Here is an 11,046-nt window from a genome sequence, read left to right on the forward strand (position 1 = left end):
TACCTTTTTGAGATTTGATCCGAGAGATAATTTTCTAAAATAAAAGTAATTTACAGTCGTAAATCTTGATCGTCTGAGTTGGAGTGACTTTAGACTTTCAGTCTTGAGTCTGAACTTTCTCAGACTTTAAGATATTGAGTTTGGAATGAATGACTTCAAATTGATTTTTCTCCAAAGGCTTTGTGAATATATCTGCCAGTTGATTCTTTGAATCAATAAACTGAATCGAAACTTCTCCATTTTGAACAAGATCTCTAATGAAATGATGTCGAATCTCTATATATTTTGCTCTTGAGTGAAGAATCGGATTGTTGGTGAGATTGATTGCGCTGGTGTTGTCACATTTGATCTCAGTGCATGAATCTTCAATTCCAAAGTCTCTTAGCTATTGTTTTATCCACAGAATTTGTGAACAACAACTTCCAAGAGCTACATATTCTGCTTCTGCCGTAGAAAGAGCTACGGTACTTTGCTTCCTTGAAAACCAAGACACCATCCTGTTTCCAAGTAGTTGACAGGTGCCCGAGGTGCTCTTTCTATCAACTTTGCATTCTGCTATATTTGCGTCTGAGTATTCAAGAAGAGTGAAGTCTCATTCTTTAAGATACCAAATACCTAAATTTGAAGTTGAGGCAATATATTTGATAATATGCTTTGTAGCACTTAAATGAGATTCTTTAGGGTCTGATTGAAATTTGGCACAAATACAAACACTAAACCAAATGTCAGGTCTAGAAGCAGTAAGATAAAAAAGTGAACCAATAATACTCCCGTATAGCTTCGGTCAACTTTCTTTCCTCCTTCATCTTTGTCCAGCTTCAAAGAACTTGACATTGGTATATCAGTCTTTTTGCAATTCTCTAGTCCAAACTTTTTGACAAGTTCTTTAGCATATTTTTCTTGATGAATAAAAGTTCCCTCCTTCAGTTGTTTCACTTGAAGCCCAAGAAAGAATGTTAGTTCACCCATCATGCTCATTTCAAATTCATCCTGCATAGACTTAGAGAATTTCTTGTATAGATTTTCTTTAGAAGATCCCAAAATAATATCATCAACATAAATTTGAACAAGTAAAAAAATTTTGCTTTCTCTTTTGATAAACAATTTAGTATCTACTTTACTTTTGACAAGGCCATTTTGAATTAAAAACTTACTTAGTTTGTCGTATCAAGCTCGAGGTGCTTGCTTTAAACCATATAAAGCCTTTTTCAGTCTGAATACAGAGTCTGGTTTCCTTGGGTCTTCAAAATCGGGTGGTTGTTCCATATAGACTTCCTCTTGGATAAATCAATTTAGGAAAGCACTTTTGACGTCCATTTGTAATAACCTGAAATTCTTATGACAAGCAAAAGTAAGTAATAATCTAATTGCTTCTAACCTTGCTACTGGCGTGTAAATCTCATCATAGTCCATCTCTTCTTCTTGCATATATCCCTTGGCCACAAGTCTTGCTTTGTTTCTTACGACTTTTCCTTTCTCGTTTATCTTGTTCTTGAAAACCCATTTAGCTCCAATGATGGATTTCCCTTTTGGTTTAGGAGTCAATTCCTAGACATCATTGATATTGAATTGCCTGAGTTCTTCTTGCATAGCTTCAATCCAGCTTTCATCAGTTAGAGTTTCTTCTATGCTTTTAGGTTCTATTTCAAAAATAAGAGCCACATCACTAGACTCTTCACGCCTTTTGGATCTTATGCAAATTCCTTCATTAATATCACAAATAATGAGATCTTTGGGATAATTGGACTTATGCTTCTAGTTGCTGATTGATTTGTCAGATTATTGATCATTTTTCTCATTTGAATCTTTGATGATCATTTATTGCTAGTCTTCTAAAGTCTGAGCTACTTATGGAGATTTAGACTTTGTAGAGTCTGGAGCAGGTTTAGATTCTTCAAGTTGAGTCTGAATCGATTCATTTTGTATAAAGTCATGAAATTTGACATTCGATTCCTTCACAGATTGAGTCTTTTTGTTGTATACTCTGTAAGCTTTGTTTGTAATAGAATATCCAAGGAAGATACTTTCATCTGATTTTTCTTCAAACTTACCAACTCGATCATTTGCATTTTTCAAAATAAATCATTTACATCCAAATACATGAAAATATGAAACAATTGGTTTTTTTTCCTTTGAATAACTCATAGGGAGTTTTCTCCAGAATAGGCTTTAGAAAGACTATTAATAATATAGCACGCCGTAGAAACTGCTTCAGCCCAAAAAACGAGAAGATATGTTACTTTCAATTAAAAGATTCTAGCCATTTCCTGCAGCGATCTATTCTTTCTTTCCACGACTCCATTTTGCTTTGGAGTATATGGTGAAGAGAACACATGCTGAAAACTAGATTCATCACAGAATTTTGCAAAGTCTTGATTTTCAAATTCGCCTCCATGGTTTGTCCGTATACTTGAAATAACATATCCTTTATCATTTTAGACCTTTTTAGCAAACTTTATAAAATAAGAAAAGGTTTCACACTTGCCAGGAAATATACCCAAGTGAATCGTGAATAGTCATCCACAATTACTAGGTAGTATTTCTTACTTCCAATGCTTTGAGTTTTGGTTGGTCCAAAGAGATCCATGTACAAGAGCTGCAGCACACAATTAATGGATACTTGATTTATTGGTTTGAATGAGTTTCTCACCTGTTTTCCCAACACGCATGGTGTGCATAGATCAGACTTTTGGTAAGTCAGTTTGGGTAGTCCACGAACAAACTTATTTGCTGAGATTTTGTCTATTTACTTCATGTTGATGTGCCTAAGTTTTCTGTGCCATAAGTTTGCTTCCTCTTCAATTGGGATTAGACATTGGGTTTCATTTGGTTTGATATCCAAGAGGTAGATATTCCAATGTCTTCGCCCCGTGAAAGACTGAGATGAATCTTTACTGGTTCCTAAACATATTCTTTCTTGAAAGTTGATTTTGAAACTAGCGTCGCACAGCTGACTGATGCTCAGCAAGTTGTAGTTGAGTCCTTCTACTAAGGAAACATTACTGATCGTGAGGCTCCAATCTTTACAGTTCTGTATCCCACAATTCTTCCTTTGCTATTTCCTCCAAAAGAAACTTTTCCACCACTAACTTGTACAAGTTTTATGAAGCAATTTGAGTCTCCTGTCATATGTCTTGAGCATCCACTATCCAAGTATCATTTAACATTTTTCTTGATAGTGACCTGCATTTAGAAAAGAGACTCAAGCTTTCTTTGGTACCCATATTTTCTTGGGTCCATCGGTGTTAGTGTAATATACGATTTTTGCCCATACCTTCTTAACAAGTTTCCAAACCATAGGACATTATTTCTCAAAATGATTTGAGCTATTGCACTTAGAACATTTAAGAGCATTACGACCTACTGGTTTTACAAAAACTTTTTGGAAATGATTTTTGTAAGAATCTCTTGTAGGTCTTTGCTTAATTCTTTCATTTACTTTAGGAAAACTAATTAGAGGAATGGTTTTAGCAGTCATTCCTAAACCTGATTTGTTGAAGTAAGGTCTTTGTGCTGAAAGAATTTTTTCAAGTTTCTTAGATCCTATAGAAAATCTTTTAGAAATACTTGAGATATCATTTTTTAATAATGCATTTTCTTTTAAAAGATTGTCTGCATTTTCTTTCAAAGTAGTAACACTTTTGTCTAAAATTTTGACCTTTTCTTTCCAAACATTTTCTTGTTGTTTCAGTGCAGAATTTCCTTTTTTTTTTAAGTTCGGAAATCCTTTTGAGAGAGGTTTTGAGACTAAAACATAATTCATCAATGTAACTAGAAACTTTAGTAGGGATTTTCAAATTACTTACCTCGATTTCACTGTCTAAGTCTGAGTCTGTCTCGGAGTCTGAATCTGAGTTTGATTGTGCCATGAGACAAATATTGGCATAATCATCATCACTTTCCTCACATTCTGTATCACTCCAAGTTTCTACTTTAAGTGCCTTTCGATATTTCTCAACTTTTCCTTTCTTTTTCTTCAGAAGGGAACAGTTGGGTTTGATGTGTCCCTTTTTCTTGCATTCAAAGCAGACTACATCTTTATTGGATTCATCATCCTCAACTGACTTAGTCTGTTGCTTTTAAAAACTTTGTTTCTTTGGATTAAATCTTCTCCCATTTATGTTTAGTTTTCTGAATCTTCTTATCACGAGAGCGAGCTCTTCATCATCCATATCGTCTTCAGAATCTGTGACATCAGAATCATCATTAGATTTTAATGCAATGGATTTCTTACCTTTAGGATCTTCATCTTCATTGATTTGCTCCATTTCATAAGATTGAAGAGTCCCAACCAATTCGTCAACAGAGAGTAGCATGATGCTTTGTGTCTCCCTTATTGAGGTTTATGTGATTCCAATCCTTGGACAGTCCACGCAGTAGCTTATTTATCTTCATGGGTCCAGAAATTGGTTGATCTTGATATTCAAGACCATTCATGATTTCTGTAAAACGACTAAACATGTCAGTGATAGATTCTCCTGATTTCATTTTGAATACTTCATATTGACCGAGTAGAATGTTGATTTTGGTTTCTTTTACTCGATCAGTTCCTTTATATGTGATGTGTAATCTATCCTAGACTTCTTTAGCTGTTTCACAAGAAGATATTCTGTTATATTCAGTAGGAGATAATGCACAATGTAAAGAATAAATTACTTTTGTATCAAGAGCTTATCTCTTGGTTATCTCTCCTTGAGTCATTTCACTAGATTCAACAGCATCTTTTCCTCTTTCTAAGACTGGTGCAGTTTTAGGAATGATTCCTTTGTCTACCACATCCCATTCTAGAGGATCCTTTGATCTTAGGAATGCATTCATCTTGTTTTTTCCATATGTTGTATTCATTTCCATCAAAATAAGGCGGTCTGGTATTCCTTTGCCCTTCAACCAGACCTGGAGCCAACATACTAGCCATAGATCTTTAACTCTGAAGTAAAACACTTCAACTTAAGTGAGTACACAGGCTCTGATACCAATTGTGAAAGCTAGTACGAGCACCTAGAGGGGGATGAATAGGTGCAAAAACAAATTTCCCGAGAGAAGTGTGCAATACTAATCAACAATAGATTATGAAAAGGAATTTAGACTCTTGTAGACAAAATGAATTACGATCAAAGTAAAAGAGCGTATGGAAGAGAATAAGAACACAGGGTTTATAGTGATTCGGCTTAATCCAAGCTTACGTCCACTCTTCCGCACTAACAGCTCACTGGCTGGATTTCACTATGAATCAAAAGAGTTGTTACAGTAAAGCTCTTCCTTGATTAAAAAAAGAAGAAGAGGAGGACTTGGTCAACCGAGAGCTATGAAGGAAACGGAGAACTCGTGTGAGGACGGGAAGAAAAAGAAACGAGGGAAAAGAAAGGAAAGAAAGAGAGGGAGAAGAGAGAGTCCACCTGTGCTGTGGGGACCTTGCTAAGCGGAATCATCTGCGTATCATGACTCCTGGAAAAAAGTTCACGCCCATTGTTTTTCCGATTGGAATAAATGTCACATTTAGGGCTTAAATTTAAAATTACGTGAAATTCGACTCACAAAATCTGATTTTTGAAATATATATATTGGTACCCAGGACTCCACCGGCCAGGCTATCAATAGCGCCAACCATTGTGGCACACCAGGCTATCGACTTCGCCGACCACCTAGCGCCGTCGGGCTATCAACTGGCAACAGCCGACCACCCAACGCAGTGACTATACCTGGGGGGAAGCTAGCACATGACTCCACCACCATGGCCCGATTTCTGAAATATTGAGCTTTGGGATTTCATAAAAATTGTGATTAATGGCATTGTGAAGTCGTGAGGTTTGATGAGAGTCATTTAGAAACAATAGTTTGGTCAAAGTGAGAATTTTAGGGTTTTACGTACAAATTTTGCTTTGCGAACGGCTTGAATAATTACTTTGGGTGTGTGATTTGTTAGTGTGTGTGTGTGTGTGTGTGTGTGTGTGTGTGTGTGTGTGTGTGTGTGTGTGTGTGTGTGTGTGTGTGTGTGTGTGTGTGTGTGTGTGTTTAAGCATTGGTGAACTGTTTCGTAATTAAGGTAGTGTTTTCCTTAGTTTTAATGTTGATTCTTCTTTAATGACTAGGATTACGAGATTGTTGGCTCGTTTAACTTTGCATTCTTTGATTTTAGGCATCTTGGGCGAATGATACTATTTCTGCTTTGAGTTTGTAAAACTTATCTTCCAAAATTATTATGGATTATATATTGTATAAGCTACAAAATGGTATTGTTGTTGTATAAAAAGTTAGATTGAGCATTTACTACCTGTTAAAACTTGTGAATGATTTGCAAATAGTTTTAAGAAAAATATTGTGAAAGGATACATATTTGTGTTGCGTTACTAACTGGTTTATGAAATGAGTTTTATAATGATTTGAGAAACCTTCAAAAAAAGCATTTCAAAATATCGAAGGTTTATGAAATGAATTTTGAAATGATTTGAGAAATGTATTGTGAAATGCGAACAAAATGGAGAAAGATTATGCAGGTTGCTAGTGAATTCAATTGGTGATGATGATTCTAGATTTGATTATTGGTATTGGAAGATGTGGGTTTGGTACTTAATATCGCTGTGAACCCATTAAGAGGCTTGTGGGTATACATACTGGGATTATGATATCTTTCTGAGCTGAGCTACCGATTTTGTGGGAGAAGACCTTGCCAAGTAAAAACTTGATCACTTTGTTGCTAGGTGCAGATTGGTCAATGGAAAGAACCATCAACATGTGAATTGATGAGATTAATCAACATAATAGACCATTGATACGTGAGTTATTGAGATAGATCGATGGATTGGACCATTGATTGAATTGTTTTAATATTGCTATGGAAATGAGTATCTTTGACTTGTACAAAGTTTAGTTGAAATTAAACAACTCATACGTTATTCGATATGTATTTTACATCTCGAGTTTGGATTATGAGTTCTGGTATCGCTTTGTATGGATACATAGTAGTTGTTCAATTTACTTAGAAAAAATATATTATTTACTGAGCTATAATTACTCATTCATTTCTTTCCTAATCTTTTCAGGTTCTTTAGTTAGTGAAAATTAGAGCGAGAACTTATTGCTGGAGTTTTGGGAAGTTGGATTTTGGTGGATTGAGATCATGTCCTTTTCGTGAAAGGAGGGCTGTGTCACCCTCTTTTCTCTTAGGATTCAGGATGTGACACTTGTGACTTCTAAAGCTAACATAATCCGAAGAAAAATGGAAGGAATTTGCGACATTTCATTCTTAAATGTTATTGCCCCTTGTAAGAATAGGTATTCTGATCCATTTTGAATCCTTATACCCCAAGAACCAGTGCTCTTTTATCTCCATGACGGCAAACTACGTACACAAAGTCGACGAATTAAAATGCACTTCGAGGACTTCTAAAGGAAGAAGGGCGTGCTTGGACTTGCACCCCCAATTTTTTTTTTTTTTTTTTGGGTCGAATCACACTCCTTTCGCAGATCCAGCTTTGTTCAAACATGGATCAGAGCCCACTTTCACACTCGACGGGCAGTCACATTTATCATACACCGAAATAGATATTGGGACCCAACAATAGCTTGAATCTCCATTCCGTTGACTATTGGTAGAGATGATTGAGTTTACTGAGACGATGTGAGGGTTATCCAGAGAGAATTTGATTGCTTCAGTATAGTTGAGGACATGTGTTAACCTGACTCAAAGTTATTGTACGTGAACAACTGGAGAGGAAAATTAAAACAAATGCACAGGATCAATTATATTGTTTCAAGATTTCCAAAAGGAAATTGATGAAGTTTTCAAAACCTCAGCTGATGTTAAGATAGAGCACTAACCAGTCGAATCATCTCCAACTAGAAAATGAAATGACTAAATTGCTAAAAAAAAACAAATGGAAATAACACTGCAAAATCGCTAATATCAGTATCACTGCTGCAGAGAAGTTAAAAGAAAATTCCCTTCGTTCAGAGAGAAATAAAAAGAGAATTACTAGCACATCTGCCAGTATCGCAATAGAGTCCTAGATATTGAAATGAATTATCAGACATACGACCCCATTTTGCTTGAAGTATATGATATCACTAACAAAAGGACCTATCATGTTGGCTCTGCACTACATGGATAACTCTCCTCTATTAACCACTGGCAACAGTGTCTTCCAACAACTGGTCCTAATATCAAATTGAGGAAAAATTGTCTAGAAAGTTCTAAACCTATTACACTATTGTTGATAACCAACAAGTGCAACAGGAAATTATCCGGCCCCTCCAGCCAAGTAGCATCCAGTTGTTTTCTTCTTCAAGCTCAAAATCCTTGTGGTAGTTTCCACTCAACTTAGCCCTTGTCTTCTTCATCAACTCCTGATCCAGAGGAAGCTGCTGGAAACCAACCCTGGTAAGACGAAGTTGCCACTGCTTATATGTTTCAGGCCTCTCAACCCTCTCCAAACCCTCACATGCCACAATATTCATTATCTCTCGTCCATAGACATCTCTCTCCAGAACCGACCTCTGTACATTGTTATGAACTACGGTAGTGTCAAGCAAATCATAAATCGCAGAGAGGTGAAAAAGAGCCTCGCGGAATCTTGTTATGAAAAATGGCGCATTGTAGGATCCATTTTTTATACCATGAATAAAGATTTGAGGTTTCATACTCCCGATCAGATTTAATACCATATCCCGCTGACAGTTTATCTTAACTGTCTCATCGTAGAGATTCTCAAGTCGAGCAAGACAATTCACGGCAACCACCTCGTCACTTTGAATCTTGAGATCTGCAACTTCAATACATTCCCAGTTCGCTGATGCTACCGCTTGGAATTCGAAAGGTACATTAAAGCGCTTGCAATACTTGGCCAAACGGTGACCTGTTTGCTCAATTTTTTCGCTGGGACGAAATCCAGGTTGTGGAAGTTCTATTCCCGTGATTCACAGCTTTGGAACCCCTCCAGTTCTCTTTGAGAGCTCTTGGATAAGGATTGGCCATTGGAAACCGCAATCAATACCAAAGTCTATGATGTGGAGCACTTTTGCTGTTTCTGCTGATTTCAAAATCATGTAGTTTGAGAAGAGGATCTGGAATTTCAGGAATGGACAGGCTAAATAGTAAAGTTGGTATGCTTTCAACTTATCAGCTACTGATCTCTTCTGGATAACTGAATAGTAAAATGCTTGACTTCTACCGGCACTGCCTGCAAGGCGTGCTTCCAGAGCATCGGCAAAGTAATGGGCTACCCTCTGGGAACCATTACCGGAGGGGGATGAATCTCGTCTTATTTGCTTCAGCAGTCCACGAGCGGTCTTGAAGTCATTAGTAGAGACAGCTTGTGCACAAAGAATCAGAAGACTCCTCAAATCCAATGTGCTCTCGTTTCCCTTCTTATAACTATGATCCCCAGTACCATTAGGATCCTGAGGATCCTTGATTTCACTTAACTTCTCCGATTTGCACTCTAATGATAGAAGCCCCCCATTTTTGTTGCTGAGCAACAACTTTTCAAGCAAATCTGAAAGCTCGGGGTCTTCGTTGTACGAAGCCAACTGCTTGTTGGCCGGCCCTTCTTCGAACCTTGCAGAATGGCTTTCATGATTCTTTCTTCCCCTGGACCCATTCTCTGACTGATGGCTCCCTTTGATGCCAATTTCTTCCTTGTCTCTGATGGTTGGAGCCAATCCATCTTTCTCCTGACCGATAGTTATATGAATGCCACTAGGGATGAACTTCCTGGCCTCCTCTAACCCTTTATTAAATTGCACGACAGACTCATTGTTGTTGAAGATTGGACTAATTAAGACCTCACTTGGACCCGAGTAACAAAAGTTATCCCCATTCTTAGGCAAGCTGTCTACGGAATTGACGGAGGACTGAAATTTGCAATCCACCTTCGACTGCAAGACCACGTCACCAGGACTTTTGGCATGAATGGAAGCATAATTGTTTCCTTCTCGGTCGTCATGTGAATTAGGATCCAGAGGATGGCAAGAGTTGGAGCTGGTTATGGTAGTGCCGTTACTGCCTTGATCACTTCTTCTTCCCCAAGGATTCCAGCTTGAGCTGTTAATGACCTGATTGGTACCAACCCCTTCAGTTTGCTCGGGGGAATCTGGGTATTTCTTGCCAAGTGCATCATACAAGGACTTTTCTGTGTGCCGTATAGCCACGATATTGGGAACCGCCCATGGTTGCTCCTCCATTTTCTCTTCCATGAGAATCTGACTTACGTATTTGAGAACAGGATCCATTGAGTTGCTGTGATCTGAGAGGGAAAGAGAGCCCCCCCTTATATTCGCACTTTCACTGGAGCTTGTCGAATGGCGAAGCATCTCTAAATTGGGTCTTGTACCTCTTGATGGAAGATTCAGGTCTGCATCGAGGTTAATGGGAACAGATGGTACATAATACATGGGTTCGGGTCGGTGCGGCGGAGAGGTTATTTCTGCAGAGTTGGAAACAACAGGAGGTTCATCGATTTTGACTGAATTACAGAGATTTCGGGAATGGGATGAAATGGCTGGGTGAGTTAGGCTATTGTCCTCGAAACTGTCAACAGAGGAAGAGAATTCCGGGAAGTTAAACTCCATTGTGATCTCTGTCTCAGAATCCTACAAAAGCTCGCCGTCTCAAATGAGTGTCTGATGTATAGTATCAAGCGACTGCTCGTGAGAAGCCTGGCGTTGTACTTTAACCGTCATGTAAGACGATTTCATCTGCATATAATTCACCTTTTTCGTAGGTAATCGAATCCCCTTAGGGTCTAGGATGATTCAAGTTTATTCCTACAGAGATCTGGGGACTTATAAACGAAAAACAAAGGAATAATTTTACGGCGTCCAGTTCAAAAGCATGAACAGAATGGGACACGAAAATTCGAATCGTTCTACAGTTGTGATCTAGCTTCTCTCCACGTTGGAAATAAAGCGAAGAATCAGTGACAGGAAACGTAGAACTACTGTAACAAATTGCTGGGGAGAGTAATCAAAAACTGCAATTACAATGACAAACAGATAAAAACTACGAGTAGCATACCGAAGGAAGAAATCTGGAGCTCTTAGGAGGATTCA

The 11,046-nt window shown here is 37.8% G+C and overlaps 1 pseudogene; it reads right to left on the bottom strand.

The window, feature by feature from the left end:
• Window positions 1-8,199: 8,199 nt before the first annotated feature.
• On the bottom strand, window positions 8,200-10,566 carry LOC104435313 (annotated as a pseudogene).
• Window positions 10,567-11,046: the final 480 nt, after the last annotated feature.

The sequence above is a fragment of the Eucalyptus grandis genome, chromosome 2, assembly GCF_016545825.1.
Source record: "Eucalyptus grandis isolate ANBG69807.140 chromosome 2, ASM1654582v1, whole genome shotgun sequence".
NCBI classification, from domain to species: Eukaryota; Viridiplantae; Streptophyta; class Magnoliopsida; order Myrtales; family Myrtaceae; genus Eucalyptus; species Eucalyptus grandis.